We start from the raw sequence: 19657 nt of genomic DNA, 5'->3' as shown, positions 1-19657 counted from the left end.
GTGTCTGGGTTCCAAACAAACCAATGGCTGCTGCCAAAGCACACAAGTGAGACAAAGGTCCCCCAGGCGAGGAAGAAGGTGGGGGATACCTTCAAAGAAAGAGGAAGGGAACGGGGAGAGGAACACAGCCAGGTGAAAGGGGGAGCCCGAGGGGAGAGGAGCACAGACAGGAGTGGGGGCTTAAGGGGACGCCGCACAAAACCTGTTGAGCTGCATGCAGCGAGTTCGGGCTTTGCCAAGACAGTTAGACAGTGCTCGGAATTGTTACCAATTTTAGGCAGAATTCCGCTTGGCGCAGAGGTTGTATATTATATAAATATGAAGACTGTTACCGAGTACTTATTATAGTTGTAAACAAATACTTAGAGTTCAGTATTTTATTCCGAAAAATTTGACATTTTTAGATTTTGGGTAGACAAAAAAAAACAGTTTGGAGATTGTCACATGAAAGTCTCTGCTCCTGCCCCCACCGGACTATAACAGACTTTATAACCGCTTGAAGTAGGGTGAATGTAAGCAAAGCACGTTGTGCAGGTGGAGAAACTCAATGCAGAAAATTTTGCTCACAGACTTAAGAACACGTACCATGTAACATCCGAAGTAAAAGGGCTCGTTGCCATGGGAGGTTACAGATGAAGGCAAGGCGGTACTAAGGAGAGACTAACAAGACTATTTACAAATCAGAAGCCAGCATTTACGAAGGACAATGACACAAGCCAATGACAAATATGGGTGGAGAGTGGGCGGGATTCTATTCCATACTCCAAGACAACAAGTCTCACAGAGGAGAGCATGCGCTCTGACTCTAGGCACAACCAAAAAATGAGTGAGGGTCTTGAATAAAATCATTACGTCCAACCAATAGATTGGGAGAAATGTCTATTTTATGAGAAAATAATCAAAGATAAAGGGTGAAATACTTGCAAGAAATATGTAATCTTCGTTTTTTAAGTCCAATGCGGTATCAAAAAAGGAGATTAGCAAACACGGGGCAAAGGCGCTGGCTGGAGAAGGAGCAGCACTAGCTAGACCTGATGGCAATGACATAATACAAGGAATTGTGTTTGGAATTCAAGCTACTTGTTGAATGTTTGGAAATCCTAGTAAGGCGCATGTGAATATTAGAAAAGTATGAATACGGACAAAGTCAGAACAAGGCTTCAAAGTGGTTGCTTCTACCAAATACATGTTTTAAGAAAGCACGCAAGCCGGGGAGGCGCAGCCGGACCGGTAAGGGCCCGTGACAAACCCCTACCGGGGGCGAAAACCTAGAGCGGGCAGCAACTGAGCCCGTGAAAATGCCAGGTACCGATTGGTCAGCTTGGTTTGAAGCCACCAATCGGCAGGAGACCCCCCTGGGTGTGCCTTAGGGTTAAAAGGGCATAGGGGGCCCCACAAAGTCATGTGCCTTTGCAGTTGACCCACACCAAGAACGCGGGCGTCACAGCTGCAGATTATGGATGGGCTCAGGCAAGGCGGGGACAGCACAAAGGGACAGCAGAAGGAGCACAATAGCCAATGGTGGAGCCGCTCAAACATGAGCCTTTTGGATGCCTTAGGGAGGGGCACGTGGCGCAAGCTATGGGTCAGCAGAGGGCTGTCATGGCACTTGCAGCCCGGGTCAGGCATGAGGGCCACCCACAACACTTGGCAGCAAGGTGTAGCCTAGAAGCCGCAGGAGAGGTGCTAGACCCTGGCTGGGAAGGGGTATTCGCTCAGGGCGCTGACGCAAGGTGCTGTTATGGACTAAGTACTACTGGACTTGACCTACAGGCAATTTGGAGCAATGATGATGTGATGTATGTTTAAACTTGTACTGTGTTTTCTTAAGTTAATATGTGAATAAAGTTAAGCTTCGGCAGTTTGCACCACCAATGCTTGTGTCATCTGTTACTGCAAAGGAAGGTGGTGTGCATGATCGGCCGGTGAGCTCGAGGGCACTCGTCGTTCTGGGAGGGGTTATGTTTCGTAAAATACATTACAAATCAACACATATTAATTGCGTTCAGGACCTTAATGCTGGCATGTAGGACACCAAAATCCGCATCAAATGTTGCAGAATACTAATTACTTTACTGCTGACATCTGTGGACAGTATAATCAAGAATGAGTCTGCATCCTATCTCATGCTGCTTCGCCGAGTAGTGTGCAGAAACAATTAACACAATAAATAATATATAAAGTTATAGTTATGCTCACTAGCATGATATTTAGGTGCTGTGTTTCATTTGCGACATGAAGATCTAGCAACAAAATGCCTTCAGGGGTTAAAAAGATTTTTAATAGGACATATGGACCACAGTTGAAGTACACAGTGTATATCTATGGACAGTGAGTAAGGTGACACTCATTTCAGGCTACATGAATACTGAACGGGGTCCATGGACATAGGCTATGTATCAGAAAAGTGCGGTCCATTTTTTATATATAAAACCTCACAGTGTATATTTTCCATGTCAAAATGCTTACATTCTGGATGATATGGATTATACACTAAAGTGCTGCAATTACAGAGTGCAAATAAATGGCTTCAGCAAAATCCTTGCACAAGGATAGCTGCTGAAAATTTGATTGAGAGGGCTGGGAAGGTGCTCATCTGTTTATTTTTCCATCCGAGGCCTTGCCTAAGGGCAGTGTAGGGGAGAAAAGTAGGCTTATTTTGTCAGATCGAAAGAGCAGCTGTAATGGCAGGCCTGGGACATGTTTGAAAGACTTCTTAAGGGAGCGACACCATAGGTGCTGCAGGCCCACTACTAGCATCTAATTTACAGGCCTTGGCTACAGCATTACCGTCTTTTTAGTGACTTAAATAAATAAATTACATTTGCCAAGTGGATGTAAGCCAACATTACCATGTTTTAAGGAGAGAGCACAAGCACTTCAGCATTGGTTAGCAGTGGTAAAGTGTGCAGATTCCTAAGGCCAGCAAAAACAAAGTCAGGAAAGAAGAGGATTTAAGGCAAAAGGCTGGGGAAACCACACCAAAGATGTCAGGTCCAACAAACTGTAAGTAAGAATGTGACCTCAGTGTCAAGGGCAGTAGCCCACTTACCTATCTAGGTGTGGGTGTTAAACTCCTCTCCTCTGGCGGAGTTTATGGAGGTCTGCAAGGAGATGTGTAGTTGGGGAACAAATTCTAACCGCCGTCGGAGTGGAGTTCAGTTTACCAGCAACCATGTGGTAGGCAGCTCACCGCCTCCTCAAGGTGAAATCTTGGACAAGGCATTCCCGGGGGATTTCTACTCTGGTGGGAGGAGGCTGCTTCAGCAGTAATTAACTTTTCACCTCCAGCTCCCTCACAATCATTAGGCAGAGCCCGGACCTCACCTGATTCGCTGGCTAGTAAAAAATATTCCTCTCCAATGTGGGTGCTGATCTTTACCCCCTCCTCCTCTACACCCTCCTCCCCCGCCCCGTCTCATTCTCAATGTGCTAGCTAGTGACCTTCTCCCGGCTCAGAGAGGTGAAGGGCTTAGGTGCCCAGGCAGCACCTGGGACGGAGTGGCTGCAGGCGAATCTGCTGGGAACACGGTGTTTCCCAACTGGGAGCTTGGACCCTCGGTGTCTGCATCTGCACCCCTGGAAATCCCACATGTAAACATGCTCTCCTCCCCCATGTACACGTTACAGACACTGCAGGTATGTTTTGCACATACACACACTGTCCCTGATCTTATTAGATATGCATGTTGCACGTCAAGTGGCTTGCTTCTGTGGTGCTGCTCCTCCCTGCCCTCATCACCCCTGCCTTTAGAGCACCCTGTGTCCTCCAAGAGGGGTGGGGGGGGGGGAGCTCTGTCAGCTCTGTCACCCTACATATCCAGCACCAGTAGGGACTGTTCACAAACTAGGATACTGAGGAAAGAAAACAGCCCGCCCTCTCATGAATTGTCTTGTAATGGCTTTATTTAAAGCACTTCATACCCCTCATAAGGTGCTGAAGTGCATCAGGGGATGAGTAGCACGTTTGAACAGCCTTTGAGGGACAGATCCTGCTGCATCCCTTAGGTTAATACCAAACCTGCCCACAAACTAACATGTATACGCAGGTAACCGGTTCTATCTGTGATTGAATTTCTTTACGTTTTTGGGAAGTAAGCATTCTTTGGACACTGGAAGGGAAAAAATACGGATAGTAACTTCCGCCAATGCGAGTGACAGTAATGAAGGGGCAGGAGATATGTGCATAAACGCGGTCTTCTGCAAACTCTCTTTTCGCGAGACTCTCTCCTCGGCCTTCGAGACCTCCACTAACAAGAAGTTTAATGATTTGTGGAAAAGTCATTTCCTGTACACTAAGTCAAATGGGAGGGTCCACAGCACTCTCAGCACAGGGAGGATTAATTACCTCTGCATTCGTTATAACTCTCTGCACACGTTCGGCTAATAATAATTAGGGCGGAGCGAAACTCCGTGGAATTCTGCTGAGTTTGTATGCCACTCCGTGAACTCCGCATATATATCCGCCTTCCCAATCGCCCTCCTCCATCTCTCATCCCAAACCTTCCTGACTACTATGAATTCTCAAACATCATCTCAAACTTTCACCCCTCCTTTTTACCCATGCCACCCAACTAACAAACACACAAAACGTAATACTTCCCGTTTCAAATCCATTCCTATCAATCTATCTTTCCTCCAAACTCTACTAAACACACATGAAATCAAGAGCACAAACATAACACAACTAATGCACAAGAAAAAGAAAAACAATTTGTATTAACCAACTAACTACTCATCTTGGGTTCTGGAGTAGCGTACTACTTGCCGAAAAAGTGCTTCAATGCTTCAATAGGGGTTGTAAGCAAAATATAAATAATTTACAATTTACTTGCGTCAGGAGGGCAATTTAACGTCCCTACCCTTTTGTTTACTAACTGTGGAAGGAGCCAGTTTTAGCCTGCTCTCCGCCAGCTTGCCCAAAGGTGTGCGTTGAAAATATGCCATGGTGGAAGGAGGTGTTTAATTACACCCCACCATCCTCCTTGCCCAGGACAGGGTGGGTTTGCTGCACTTTCAATCCCCCTCTAACTACATATCAACAACTATGCCTTGTGACCGAAGGTCCTGGAACTGGCCTTAGGCCAGAAACATTGCCACAACACAAATATGGCATCCACACAGTGTAATCAACCAGGGACAGATCCCAGTACTCCCAATATGGCTGCCGCCTCCTTCCACACAGGTTGTCCTTATCCTGTTCTATCTAGCTACTCAGGAGCCCCCCCCGAAAGATCGTTGCAGGAGTGCTGGGAATTATGGGCCGGAGTCAAGAGTGACAGCACAACAGAGGTTGCAAGCGGGAACGGAGACGCCACAGGAGAGAACTATAAAGAAGAGGAGAAAGAGCATGAAGAAGCAACCGACGGAAGGAGGAACACAAGAGAAGGATAAAACCGAAATAAAAGACTTTTGGTACCGATCACATTGAACACTTAGGATTCGATATTCAGGCAGGAAACATTCGGACCCAATTTAATTAATCAGAGGCTATCCAAAACACTCCACGCCCCTCTACCACAAGCATTGGCATAGCCAATAGGTCTCGCCTTTGGGACCTTATAAGCGTTTAGTTATCCAGCACAATATCCTTGGTGCAACAACATCAAGTGTTGCATGGATAAACACTTATAAGGTCCGAAAGGCGAGACCTATTGGCTATGCCAATGCTTGTTAGAGACACAGGAGGGTCTACACCTTTCCTAGCAGTTTAGGAGCGTCCCCAGAGCAATCTCTGGTTGGCTTGCTACCAGCCTCAAATAAAACTAGATTGAGGAAGACTCCATTCCCACACAACTGCAAGTTGGTTTTCGGGAAGTGTCAAGTGAAAGTTAAATGGACTTGGTTTTATGTATCCATTCTATTAGCTAGTGCTGCCTGCAGTACATTGCACTCTGGGGACACTTGGTGGGATAGAAATAGAGCAAAGTAAAAAGTCTTGGATTATGAGCTTCCGGAAGACACACACTGTTGTGAAAATTCTTCTAAGATTCTCATCTTTTCACAAATAATTTGTAGCCTTATCTCTGAATTATGATTTTAGGCATAAGAGATTGATAGTAGGTATATGTGGTTGAAGTATGGTATTACTTTAGGAGTTTGTTCATCACACCCAAGATGGCGTTGTCGGTCTGATTGCGATAGTCCGTTGACACTTTCAACCATGTACCACGCATGTACTCTCTCTACAGTTGAGAGAAGTGGCAGACTTAACTAAGATGGCGCCCTCAGGAATAGAGGTAGGTGAGTCCGTCATCAGTGTCTGGGAATTCACCAGGTGATGTGTTTTGGTGATTTCGCCCGCGCTCTAACTGAGATCGGATCAGTATAAATGTGGACATCTCGCGTGGTGTATCTCACTGACTTTCTGTGGGCGATACCATGTGATTGAGGCACGTTAATTGAGGATGGGTACGCCGGTTAGAGAAGGTTAGTAATGAGTCCGGCGTCGCTTTAAAAGTTTAGGGTAAACTGTATCGGTGGTAGTTCAGATTTAAGTAAATGGAGAATGTTTCTCGGTACTTGTTCAGAAGTGGATACTTTGGTGAATAGCAAATAGTATTCAGTGTTTGTCGTTCTGGAGGTTTTTGCCCAGGGGGCTTACGTATAAGACTTTCTCGAATTCGAATAGATGGTTCGAGGTTTTGGGTCTCATTTTCTCTCGACTCTGTATTCAAATATGTGTTTAAGTCATGTCCTCTCTCTCAACAGTGATATCACGAAGAGTTTGAAGGACGGGAACTTTACCCGTGGTCGTCATGTGGAAAACAGAGTTGACCATTGATACTTACGAGACAAGAATCTTACTGTGATTCCAGAGCTGAACTGCTGGTGTCCAAGTGTCAGGGTCACTGGTGGATGAGCGCGTATCTGCAATAGGTTCGATTCTGCATCGCGTTGCGATTTTCCAGATACTCATATATAAATAGTCACCTTACTGCGATGTCAAACAAAAAGTGAACGTATCTTAACCTATTAAAAAAAAATGGAAAACTAAAGGCGTTTCCCTGATTGTTGTGCACATATATGTTAAAAAAAAAAAGAAACGAAAAAAGGCTGCCTTACTTTGTACAAAATAGATTAGCGTTTAATTAGCTTAAGTGACAGAAACTTCAGCGACTAGCCTAATTTGAGCATTAAAGCGCAAAGATGGATGGTGGCACTGCAAAGATGAACAACAGGTGCTCAGTGCCACCATGAGAGGCAGATGCTGGCAGGCAACAGTTAAGCAAAAGACACAAACACGGAATGCAGAACAAATCTAAACATTCACCCCCAGTCAAGAGATCTGGGTTAAATCCATCATTCTTTTGCTCACCATGCCACCCCAGTTTAGACCTGGCTATATGCAAATCAGTCCTGACCCTGTGCCTCATGGGAACAGTCCAGCCCGACCTGCCAAGCCAGGTCCTCCCTGGACCGGAAACAAGCATCCTAGGACCGGTTTCAGGGTTTAACCCCTCTTCAGCCAGGATAGCTTGATTCCAGTGGCACAGTGAGCCCAGGAATAACGTCTGAGCATACCTGGCGCATTTAGGGCGAGAAAGCAAAAGACACACAATTGATGGACGGAATGCAGAACAAATCTAAACATTCACCCTCAGTCAAGAGATCTGGATTAAATCCATCATTCTTTTGCTCACCATGCCACCCCAGTTTAGACCTGGCTATATGCAAATCAGTCCTGACCCTGTGCCTCATGGGAACAGTCCAGCCCGACCTGCCAAGCTAGGTCCTCCCTGGACCGGAAACAAGCATCCTAGGACCGGTTTCGGGGTTTCACCCCTTTTCAGCCAGGATAGCTTGATTCCAGTGGCACAGTGAGCCCAGGACTCACGTCTGAGCATACCTGGCGCACTTAGGGCGAGAAAGCAAAAGACACACAATTGATGGACGGAATGCAGAACAAATCTAAACATTCACCCCCAGTCAAGAGATCTGGGTTAAATCCATCATTCTTTTGCTCACCATGCCACCCCAGTTTAGACCTGGCTATATGCAAATCAGTCCTGACCCTGTGCCTCATTGGAACAGTCCAGCCCGACCTGCCAAGCCAGGTCCTCCCTGCAACAGTTGGCCTCTTTGCATAAGATATACTGGCACGTTTCAGTGCGCGCGCTCTCGGCCCCTTCTTTTAATAACTAAAGTAACTAGACACAAGAGTTAGCAGCTATGCGTTAAATGGCGCTGAATGTGTTTGCACGTGCGAAGAGTTATGCAAATCACCCGGAGCCATGCTCTTAGGTAACACCACAACAACAGCGTCAGGCTCTCGGAACTCTTCAAGAGGGAATGTGGAAAAGTATCAGTTAAGGAGTCCCTGTGATCGATAATTGCGAAACTCCCTAGCAACTATTCCATGTCCTAACGAGAAGTGTGCTGTGCGCAACCGAGCGATCAGTGGCGTCACTAGGGGAGTGCGGACCGCACGTCACCATGAGTTACCGCACTGGGTGACACCAACCCTAGTGACGCCGCTGGTCAGACGGTAATGGTGACTTGCGTCCCATTGCATTTCTCAGCAGAGATTGGTTTCCTAGAGAAATTAACTATGCCACTATTGAGAAGGAGTGCCTGGCAATTAAATGGGCTATGGTAGCCCTACAATACTACCTCCTAGGACGTACATTTATTTTGCTCACAGATCACACTCCACTTACTTGGCTTGCTCTACATAAAGACTCAAACCCTAAAATTCTTGGTTCGTTGCTTTACAGCCCTTTTCGTTCCAAGCCCTACATGTCACAGGGAAGCTACAGTAGAATGTGGACTTCTTATCTTGGTGTCTGGTGACTAAATGACCGTCACATCCAATCCTGTTGAGAGGGCAGTGCAATCAACCAGAGACGCATCCCAGTACTTTCGATATGCCTGCCGCCTTCTTCCACACAGGATGTCCCTATCCTGTTCTAGCTCCTCAGGAGACCCAGGGAAGATCCTTGCAGGAGTGCCAGGATTTAAGGGGCGGAGTCAAGAGTGACGGCAGAACAGAGGTTACAAGCGGCAACGGAGACACACAGGAGAGAGCCGTAATGAAGAGGAGAAAGAGCGTGAAGAATCAACCGATTAAGGAAGGAACACAGGAGAAGGAGAAAACACAAAGGAGAGGCTTTAACTCCCAGCGCCATCCCGAAGTTCAGTGAAGCCGTAGGACACAGAGACTGCAGAATGTGAGGACCGCTCTGGGAGCAACGCGGTTGAGTTCAGTGGTCCAATCAGGGAACGGACGCTGGAACTCCCCTCGGCACATTTTTTAGGTCGAGGACTACCGGTCTGCCGAAGGCAGAACCGGAAGTCGAGATTTAATGTTTCCTAGAGTGGCTCCTTAGCCCGCCTCTCTTTTTGCCTCTCCTCCATTGGCTGGCTTCCTAAACGGAGGCCAGCCATTGGAGGAGAGAGCCGTCCCTCCAAATAGGCTCCGTCTTTTTCAGATTCGGGGGCGTGTTCCTTGCTGTTCTTTCCACTTTTTAGCCACGCCCTTTTAGAACAGCAGGAACACGCCCTCGAAGCCGAAAAAGTTTTGGAGCTTCCATCCGTCCTTTTCGGATTCGGGGGCGTGTTTTTGTTTTTCTCTCCTCCAGCCAATGGCAAGAGGAGAGAAAAGAAAACACGCCCCCGAATCCGAAACCTCCACTGCGTTTCTCCGAGGCATTTCTGCTTCGCCTCGGAGAAAGGCAGTGTTCCGGCCTGTGCCCTCTGCACGTGTGTCCTGTCTTCCGCAGCGCGCTTATGCCTTCTTACCACCAGTTATGTCGAGCTCCATGTCCCGGGTTCTACGGCCTGCTCTTGGCCTGGCTATGCGACCACTGGAGCCTCTTCTGCCTCGCGTGTGTTTGGGAGCCGCCGCCCCTACGCGTCCTTTCACTCGTAGCCTTTGGCTACTGGGTTTTGCCTCCACCCCTTAGAGACCCGGTCTGCTGCATTCCCAGCGAGGCCTGCCATCCGTGTCCTGCGGCTGCGGAGGACTGCACACAGAAGGTGAGAGCTGAATATAGGGAGGAACGCCAGGGCTGGGGAGAGGGATATCATTGCCAAGAAGCAGGGGGCGGTAACTGAATGAGCTTGTGCAGAGGCTAGTTATCAAGAGAGTTCGCCGGCGGCACGGCGTGGAGGAATACCGATAGACGCGCGATGAACAGCTCTTAGAATGTGCTCTGGGTAAGTAGCCTTTACTGTAAGGATTTACGGAGACCGGTGTTGCAGATTTTTACTAGTGTGTCTTAAGTCCGATGTCCTTGGAGTTAGGGTACTTGGAGAGTCCTGTGTATGTCCTCGAACTGATTAATGTTACCGGATCTTTCTTTTGTTAACTGTTCGTAGTGAAGCGTCCAGAGCTGGTCAGGTCTCCGCCCACTCCGAGCACTGTGTATTGACTGCTAGGGATTGTAAGGGATTTGTGTCCCACGTCTGTTTTTAGTCTCCCTGGAAACGGCCCTCCCTGGACTCCCTCCTTCGGGAGAGGAAGGCCAGGCTGCTCGAAGCTCGCCACTAATTATACCATTGGTCTGAGCCTGCCTGCACACATACACGTCTAGCCTCCCATTTCTTTACCTGTCATACTTCCTGTCTGCCTGCTCACTCCTCTATCAATTGCGTTATCTGTTTTGCTTGTCTCTACATCGTAGCTACTCTTTCTCGATCTCTAATCCCCACCCCACCCTCTCGTTTGGTTTAGCGCCGATTCTGAAGCCTCAGGGCCCTGCATTGGATTCGCCCAGGGCAGTAGCGGAAGCAGCGGCACTGTTACGAGGCAGCTTTAAACACGGAACCCCCAAAACATGGAGCAGAGATCACAAAGAAACGCACTGATACCCCCTACCCAGCACTTTTTCACTTTGACCACATCTGTTCCCCATCTGCCCCAGCTTATTCACCTATCCAGTCTTTCCACTGTAACCCTCCTCCCCCTTCTCCGTCCTCCTCGCTTTCTGTCCCCTCCCTTCCTCAAGAGCCCCCCTGCAGAAGGGGGAGGAACCAGGAAGCGAAGAGCAGATGTAAAGTGCTTCCCTGCCCCCTTTTTTCCCCAACCACGCCCCCGGCCTGCCACAGCTGCGTCTTTTGAGGTCACTGATGAAGTGTGGGGTGGGGGGGGTTCTCCCGCCCCCGCTAGTCTGCATTCAAACCTGTGACCTGCAGGTTACCCAAACAAATCTTAGCAGCCACCGCATCGATTCATTGAGCAAAAAAACGTAAGCATTGAAACCTGTGACCTGCGGGCCGTGCTGATCTGCAGGTGCATTAGCCATCCGAGCAGGCTCAAAGCCTGTGATTTACAGGTTAAAAATGGACATGTCCAGTGGACGTTCAGCCCAATCCGCGGTCTATGGCCTTGAAAGCCTATCTTACCCGGCTGAAAATGTATTTATTTAGAAAACTGTATATGCCGCCAAGGCAGGCGGCCTCCAAGGGGGTCAGAGCGCCTCACATTTATGCAAGTTAAAGTACAGTATATACAGCAGTCCAGTCATGTAAGAAAGTATGGGGACTTTGAACCTGAGCACAGTGGGTACAGCGTCGGGGAGAGGTCAGTTTAATAAAAAAAAAATAAAAAAAAGCTTTATTGTTGGGCTTCCACTGAGAGTAACTTCATATACAATATAATGCACAGACCATATATGGAAATAGTTAAACTGATGTTTAAAGTGCAGGAGACCTACTTCTTTCCTTTCAACCTGAGGTAACACCATTAACCCTGCCGGAACAGTTATTATTTGACAAGAAGTATGGGAATATATAAACATTGAGTAAAACATTAACTTCAACTGTGTGGCTCTGTGTGTGTGTGTGGGGGGGGGGCTCTGTGTGGGGTGGCTGTGTGTGTGTGAGGGTGTGGCTCTTTGTGTGTGTGTGTGGGTGGCTGTGTGTGTGGGGGAGGGTCTGTGTGTGTGTGCGTGGCTCTGTGTGTGTGGCTTTTTTTTGTAGGTGGCTCTATGCGTGGTGGGTCTGTCTGTGGGTAACTGTGTGTGTGTAGGTGGCTCTGTGGGTGGCTCTATTTGTGTGTGGGTTGCTCTGTGTGGGTGCCTCTGTGTGTGGGTGCAAATGCAATAGGTCTCGCATTTGAGAGTGATTAAGCTATTGACATTGTAAATAACAATGCCGTTTCTTTAAATGTTTTTAAAACATAAACAAAAATAATGTCATGAGCAATGCCAATACCTTTAACCTTAACAATGCCGAGACCATTGCATTGAGAGAGAGAAGTTGTCTGCAGGGAAAAGTGGATATCTAAAGACAAGATGAGATATAGTAATATTCCATCAGTAATGTTTCTCAAAGGTTCCTTGCAACCAGTTGACACCTCAGTTTCCTTTGTAGGATCCGTATCTGCCTGAGCCATGACTTTATGACCTCCTCCAGGGAACTTTCCAGTGGGCCCAACCCCATCTCTCTCTCTATCTCACTACTTCACTCTCTCTCTGCTAATACAATAGGTATCACATATGCAAATAAAAAGCTAATGCCAATAGAAATGACAATGCCATTTATTTAGGGGTACAAAAATGATAAAAAAAATAATGAGCAATACCAATAGCTCTACCTATAATATTGCCGAGACCATTGCATTGTAAATGCTTGTTTTCCTTTTAGAAGCTGGTGAGAGAGACTGCGTACTGCACCTAATAAAACGTAAGAAGCTAGTCACACAATTCACTGAGGAATGCTGTGCATGGAGAACACGAGCGTGGTGAAGGGGACAACAGACTTCACCCTGTGGTTGAGGCAAGCATGCTGGTGGTTCAATCCAACACTGTCTTCTGCACCCCACTAGGTGTAAATAGAAAGGGGCTAACACAACCACTCATTTTTCAACACACTAACTATACCAAACTTAAATGTCCCCAACTCACTCATTATTATAAAAGATACCATTAAAGCCATCAAAACTCTCGACTACAGATTTCAACATAAAACCAAAGACTCAAACTTGATCTCCCTATGGCACAACTCAGATATAAAAATACATGGTAAAAACGTATTCTTGAAAGATAGGGCAGAAAAAGAGATTAGACATTTTGGGATTTGCATGAGTCTAATCATTTCCTGCTATCCTCTGCTATGCTTCAAACCAAACTCATGCTTCCGAATATGGTCTTCTAAACCTTTTTGCGACTTAGGTCTGCCATAAGGAAATTAAACACCCCACACAACTCTGACTGTATTAACTAACTAGAAAAAATCTTTAAACAGGATTATTTGGCCACCAAGATATATGTACCTCTAAGCAAAGTAAACAACAGAACAAATAAAATACTTAACACGAAATGGGAAAACTCCTTCTGGGCCTTAAATACAATCCCTCGGACCAAAAAAGACAACAACTGGACTCACTCTCTAACATACAAAACATCGCCCGGTATACCAATGTAAATATTGGGCTATCCATAAATGTTATTGGTCCCCTGAAGGACTACATTAACACGGCCTCAGTGACTATGACCTGCTTGAGTTGTTCAGAAAAGCAAGCCAACTTAGACAACATGCTGCTCTTTTGCCTCCAAACCACCGCATTGCCGCACCAAGGAGTTCTAGGGGAAACACCAACCCCCAGAGTTCAACGCGGCTGTCGCCGTCACCGCCGCCAAACAACGCTGAAGTGACGCACCTGGAGGCGCTGAAAGCATCCATGGGTCTCCCGCAACGCGGGACGCTCCCGGGCGTGCCCGGGACAAGGGCAGGCCCGTCTGCGCCAGACAGAGCCAGGGCAGGGCCCTTGGCTCCATCGAAACAGCAACCTGAGAACCGTGAGTGTTTATTCATATTGATAATATATTGTCAATTGCTCCTTACATATATATATATATATATATATATATATATATATATATTGTCCCCACATTTTGCTCCAACAATGGGCAAAAGGAAAGCATGTGATAAAAACCTAGGCGCCGGTAGCTTAAGGAAAATCCCACGTCATGCAGCAGATAATTGCACCTTAAATGAGATTGATGAACTAATAGAGGAAGTAGGGGCCTCCTGGCACCCCAATCAAGACCATCAAGCCCAAAAAGCAAGAGGAAGGATAAAGGCTCTACTGGAAAACACGCTATAACTCCCAAAAGTATTGCTACCTATTTTGGGGTTCATCAAGCTCGGCATATAGCTAACACTGACTCTAATCCAATTCTGCCGACTCAGCATCACCATAAATCCCCTGTACCTATAGCTCACCTCCCAACTGATATAGGAGAGCATTTTGTTACTAACATTGACTGCACGAATAAATATCTGCCACTGGAGAATCATGCAATTGCAGGAATGGATCCCACATCTTTAACTAGCAAACAGCCCATGCTAACAGGATGTCCCTCCCCATCAAATTTGGATCTGATGAATCAATTGAACAGTGTTAGGGAGGAAGTTAAAAACTTTAAGACTATCATTGAAAGGTTGGCCAACCTAATAAATGATAAACTGGATCCTTTTAGACACAATGTACTGACATGGGGCCCATGTGCACTTGCAACTTTACAAGGGAACACTGAGGCCGAAAGAACTGAACAGACTGGTCCACAAAAGACTGCTACAAAGAGGGTGGACAAACTGTATTCAGAGCTCCACAAAAACACACCCATCCATAACCAACGACTAAACAGAAACTCCACTCTGAATGCTGATAATCCATCTAAATGCACCCCTGGATTATAAGCCTAATACACCCTCTGCAAGGAAAATACATAGAGACAGCATCACTAGAGGTACTAATAGCGCTCAACGCTTTGACATATATATGATTAACGTCCCAAAGCTCGAGAGGCCCCATACCGAAACATATGTGGCCCTGGTGAATTAAGTAACACACTGGATCCGTCATACAAGGGGGAGTAGATCAATCATAAGGGAGAACATAACAAATGTTAGAAGGTTTACAGAAGGAAACTTAGAGAGTGACTATATAGGCCTGTCTTTTAGGGACGTGGCGCTAGCGGAGGGCCTAATTGCATTAGAACTACGATTCAGGCCTGAAACAGATCCTCAAATAACCTTAAAAATAAGACCCCCTTTCTATGTACCGGATTTACATGTCAAAACTCTTCAATACTGCCCTCTTACTACATTGAGATACAACCGCAAAGAAATTGGTAGTCTCTCTAACACCTCAGATATTGACTGACTCACTACTTCTACCCCCAAACAGTACCTCACAATACAATTATGGGTGGCCGAAGAGCCTTCAGTCCATGCTGTGCTAGATAAGGTTGGGCCTTTAAGACCTAGGACAACACTTGTTGAAAACAAGAAAAAGGACCTTGCGACAACCCAGGTAGTTTCTCTAAAGCCTGCCATGGGCACCATAGGAGCAGTGGAGGATAATCATCTAAAACTATTATCTTGGAATGTCGCAAGTATTAACTCTAAACTTTCTGACCCGGAGTGGGGCTCATTTATTGATTCTCACCACATTGTTTTACTGCAGGAAACCAGGGCGACAGAATCTGTGTATCGCCCAGGCTTCGTTGCTTTTAGTGAAAAAGTAGTTCCATCAGTGGCAGGACGCCCCTCAGGTGGAATCCTAATATGGCTGAGAATTGATTTGTTTCCAACGATTAAAATGCTCCCAACTAAATCCAAAGACCTTCTTGCCCTGCAAATCACTATTAAAACCCGGTCAGGACCCAGACATATAATTTTAGTGAATGTTTACATTAGGTCTGTACCTTCAAACCTGCAATCTTCGATCGTAAGTAGGCTCGATGACCTTCTGGGGCAGATCACCCCAAAAATGTAAAAAATTGTGGCGGGTGATACTAACACCTCCATTTCTATATCTGTTGAGTTTAGACCCCAGGAAATATTATCCACCTGCGATTATAAGAAAACTACTAAAATATCTAAGGTGGGCACCCAAATCATCAATCTTATCATAGACCATGGACTAAGATTAGTAAATGGTAATACTAGATCGGATTGACCTCCTTCATTTACCTTTAGTAGAGGTCTTAGCAGATCAAGGATTGACCACATATTACTGGACAACGATCACTGGCCAGATTTACATGGCATGCAAGTTATTCACAGGCCAGATAGCGATCATCAGGCACTAAGTGAATCTTTTTATATGACTAGGTTTAAAGACTTAAAACTGAAGGCAGTTGTCCCTACTGCACCAATTACAACATCAAATAATTTGAGAAATATCAAGTGGACAGAAATGGTGGGAGATGATAAAGCGATGGCACTCTTTTATAATCTTTTCGTTACTAAAATGTCTCAAATTGACCCATATAATACCCATAATAATCATTTCATTACCCTTCACTGTGAAATCATGAACAGCCTAAAACCATGTTTCATGAGGGAACAGAAAAGAGGAGCATCCAAAAGGAAAATGCCTATCTGGTATAATAAGACCTGCAGCTTAGGAAAGTCACAACTTTTGTGTGCTATTAAAAAGGGTTATAGACCTGAAATAATCAAGATTAAGCATGAATATAAAATCATCTTAGCCAAAACCAAAAGGGAGTGGGATGAGGCCCAATGGCTAACGTTATCTGAGGCCCTAGACAAGGGAGAGCAAAAAAGGTTTTGGAAATTAGTAACTAGGAACTCAAATAATAAACACTCATTTAGAATCTGCCATCACGCCCGACACCTGGGTCACCCACTTTAGTGCCCTTTATGATTTCCAGCAGCATAGTAACAGCAAAGAGATCATTTCCCCAGAAGAGGATAGCGGTGCTCAATCATCTAGTGTGAGTATTTCTTCACGCACCCCATCTATGCAAGTAACTCCTATATTTACTCTATCTGAAACACACAAAGCATTAATGCTAACAGAAAGGGGCAAGGCTCTTGGAATGGATGGCATTCCGGGAGACCTTTATGTCTCAGAACCTGATATCTGGACCCCCTACCTGTGTTGAACGGTAAAAAATGTATTCTGTTAAGTAAGCCTCTACTCCTCTTCCATTTTGTATACCAGCCCCCATTTTTGTGTTTCTGCGGGGACTTACGTAAAGTCAGAAGTTATGTGTTCACTGAAAGCTGGTTGTACTGATAATGCTCGCGTGCCACAGTAAGGAGTCCTGCCCTGCCGAAGGGCCAAAGTGCACCGATGTCTAATCTGTTAGCCCACCAACGCCTGTAACCTCCCTTGCCTGTCTATGAAAGTGACGTGGGTAGGGGTTTATCAGGGTTCAACAGTTCAGCATGTAAGCATTATACAAAGGGGTTGTGTAAGGGGTTGTGTAAGCATTATGTAACAATGACAAAGGGCTTTTAGCGCTTGTCTTGCTGTACCAAAATGCATAAATACTGTGTTTTAACCTGAACTTGTCAGCTCCCTCCCTCCGGCACTTGCAGTGCCTGAGTGATGAGACTCCTCTCATGAGATGTAATAAACTTGTGTTTTGTTCCACTCCAGTGTTGATCCTCATTTAATGAACCCGTAGACAAAGGGTGTCTCTGCACCAGTGAGACAGATAAGATATCTCACTTCTACAATTGACGTCGGCAACGTGGAGCCCCATTGAAGGACACAGCTGGATCAGAAGGAGGTAGTTTCGACAGGACAGAAACACTAAGGGGCGCCCCGCAGACTGAGACTCGCTCTCAAGGTGATTTTCAGCTTATCCACCTGACCTTCGTGGCGGCTGTGTGTCTCAACAGGGTGCTCTTCGGTTGGCATTTTGGAGGTGATCTATTGATCAGAGGATCGGCAGGTGGGAGTTGGAGTTCTGCGATCAGGTAGGATCGAATTGGTTGTCTTTTTTGGGTTTTGTGTTAGTCAAAGGCCTTTGCAAACGTCTTTGACAGGTAATGTGAGAATATTTTCTCATCTTTTCTTTTTGGTATAAGAGTCTCTTAACGTTATTGTTAAGAAGTATTTGGTAAACATGCCTGTTTTGAGCACACTTCGTGCATTATGTTGTTGTTGCAACACAAAAATAATTTTGGAAGAAAGACAGCCAGCGCCTCTAGAAGGCACTCAGAATTATGAAATGTACATTAAATATGGTATTTCTTCCATACTGTTCAGCACATTGTGGAACAAGTATATGAAGGCAGATGCCAGTTTACAGTGGCCACTTAAATGGTACCTTTGATTTAGATAAATTGCAATATGTAGAAGTGCAGCTCTTTAAGAGAAAAAGTAGGCAGAGTATGCTTGATGCCATAGGGTTATGGGGAAAACAAATTAAACAGAAACAGATTAAAGAAGAAAAGGATAGGAAGAAATTTGAAGAACAGACTATTATACAGAAAATTAAAGAATTACAATTAAAAGCACAAGAAGAGAGTTTAGAAAGTGATGAGAGAAGGGTTAGACTTTAAAATGCAAAAAGTGGGGAGGAGCCAAGATGGCGGAGTGAGCAGACGTACTGCTCTCGAGCTCCCGCTGACGATCTGCACAGCACCGGCTTGCGGGCCGTTACAGGCGCGAGTGGCTTATTTCTGGGGGCTAGAGAGGTCCTGGTGGAGTCAGCCTGAAGCGGAGACGGTGCCAGCGCCTGCCGCAGTTTGACTGCTGACCTTGCGGTGGGCGGCCGGCGCGCGGAGGCGACAGGGCCACGCTGGTACGCCCGGGAGTTGCAGGCGGGACGGCAAGAGCCTGGCACGACAGGAGGCAGGACCTTACACTGCCCAGGGAAGACGGCGGCCGTGGCGGAGACGCCGGTAGAGCGAACGCTGACGAAGCAGTGAATGGGCGGCTGTTAGAGTCCAACGTGGAGCCCCAGAACGAGGCGGTCCGCCATTTTGTAAGATCGGCGCAGCGGACCTGAGGCCTGTGCGGCGGTGGGCCCGGTGAGTGAGCTTCGCACCCCCCCACTGGGGACATACGCTAGAGGCCCGGCGACGCCCTCGTTGGGTGATTTGATTGCCTGGTGTGCAGAGGGGCAGCGGCCGAGTAGAGAAGCGGCGGCGGCTGGGGTTGGGCACGTCTCCCCTGCTGCCACTGATGGAGGTGAGGCCGCCAGCTTGCTTTCTGGGGTGATTGGAGAGGGGGCCTGGTCCCTGAAAAGCTGTAGGACAGTGTAGGGGGCCAGCGTGGTGGTCCTTGTAGGGATAAAGCGAAGGGGCTGGTTGTTAGCCCGGGCCTCGAGATACCAGCTTGGGCAGCGCTGGAGGCAGCCCCCACCTGAGAGGGCAGGACTGACGCACCAGCGGGGTTCTCAGGGAGGATCCACGAAAGAAGGAGCAGGGCCTACCAATTTGGGGCGGCGACTCGGCCGGCGCTGGACCCGCGCGCCGGGGCGATTGTTCCAGCGGTGTAGCTGATACTCTCCTGTTGCGAAACACTAGTGCAGGCCCACTGACACGCCTGATATAGCGGGAACCACAGCAGGAGAGCATAGGACTGTCGAGCTGCAGCGAGGTGGGGGCAAGGGAAAAGCCGCTGGACCCTATTGTTGCCCCACTTTCGGGCCTGGCTTGGACAGGCGTTACACGTGGGTGCAGTGGGGGGGGCTCACCGCTGGAGGAGCTATTTGGGGCCGTTAGCGACGGCGCTGGACTGGCGCGGGCCGATTTCGCAGTGGTGGTGCGCCCTGGAGGTGGAGACGAGAAGCGTTGAGGACGGTCACAGGGAAAGGTGGTTTAGCATCGGCACAGAGGAACTGGCATTGACCCAGTCAGCGTGGTGGACCCCGGGAGAAACTGGTGGAAGCGGGGGTTGTGCAATGCATAGCAGTATTCCGGCTCCCTCTGACGCCCTAAA

The 19657-nt window shown here is 47.1% G+C and overlaps 1 protein-coding gene and 1 long non-coding RNA gene across 2 annotated transcripts in view; one reads left to right on the top strand and one right to left on the bottom strand.

Moving 5' to 3' along the window:
• Window positions 1-19657, bottom strand: part of OSCP1 (organic solute carrier partner 1) — a 132326-nt gene that overhangs the window by 64235 nt on the left and 48434 nt on the right. The window lies entirely within an intron of this gene.
• The window catches only part of LOC146857431 (uncharacterized), a 37831-nt gene continuing 24485 nt past the window's right edge, over window positions 6312-19657 (top strand). The window contains exons 1-2 of the long non-coding RNA XR_014979906.1: window positions 6312-6429; window positions 17363-17685. This is a non-coding gene — a long non-coding RNA (uncharacterized LOC146857431). The remainder of the gene's footprint in view (window positions 6430-17362; window positions 17686-19657) is intronic.

This window comes from Triturus cristatus, chromosome 3_2, assembly GCF_964204655.1.
Source record: "Triturus cristatus chromosome 3_2, aTriCri1.1, whole genome shotgun sequence".
Classification (NCBI taxonomy): Eukaryota; Metazoa; Chordata; class Amphibia; order Caudata; family Salamandridae; genus Triturus; species Triturus cristatus.
Note: the sequence above shows the minus strand (reverse complement) of the source record. Positions and strands in the feature narration are given on the sequence as shown.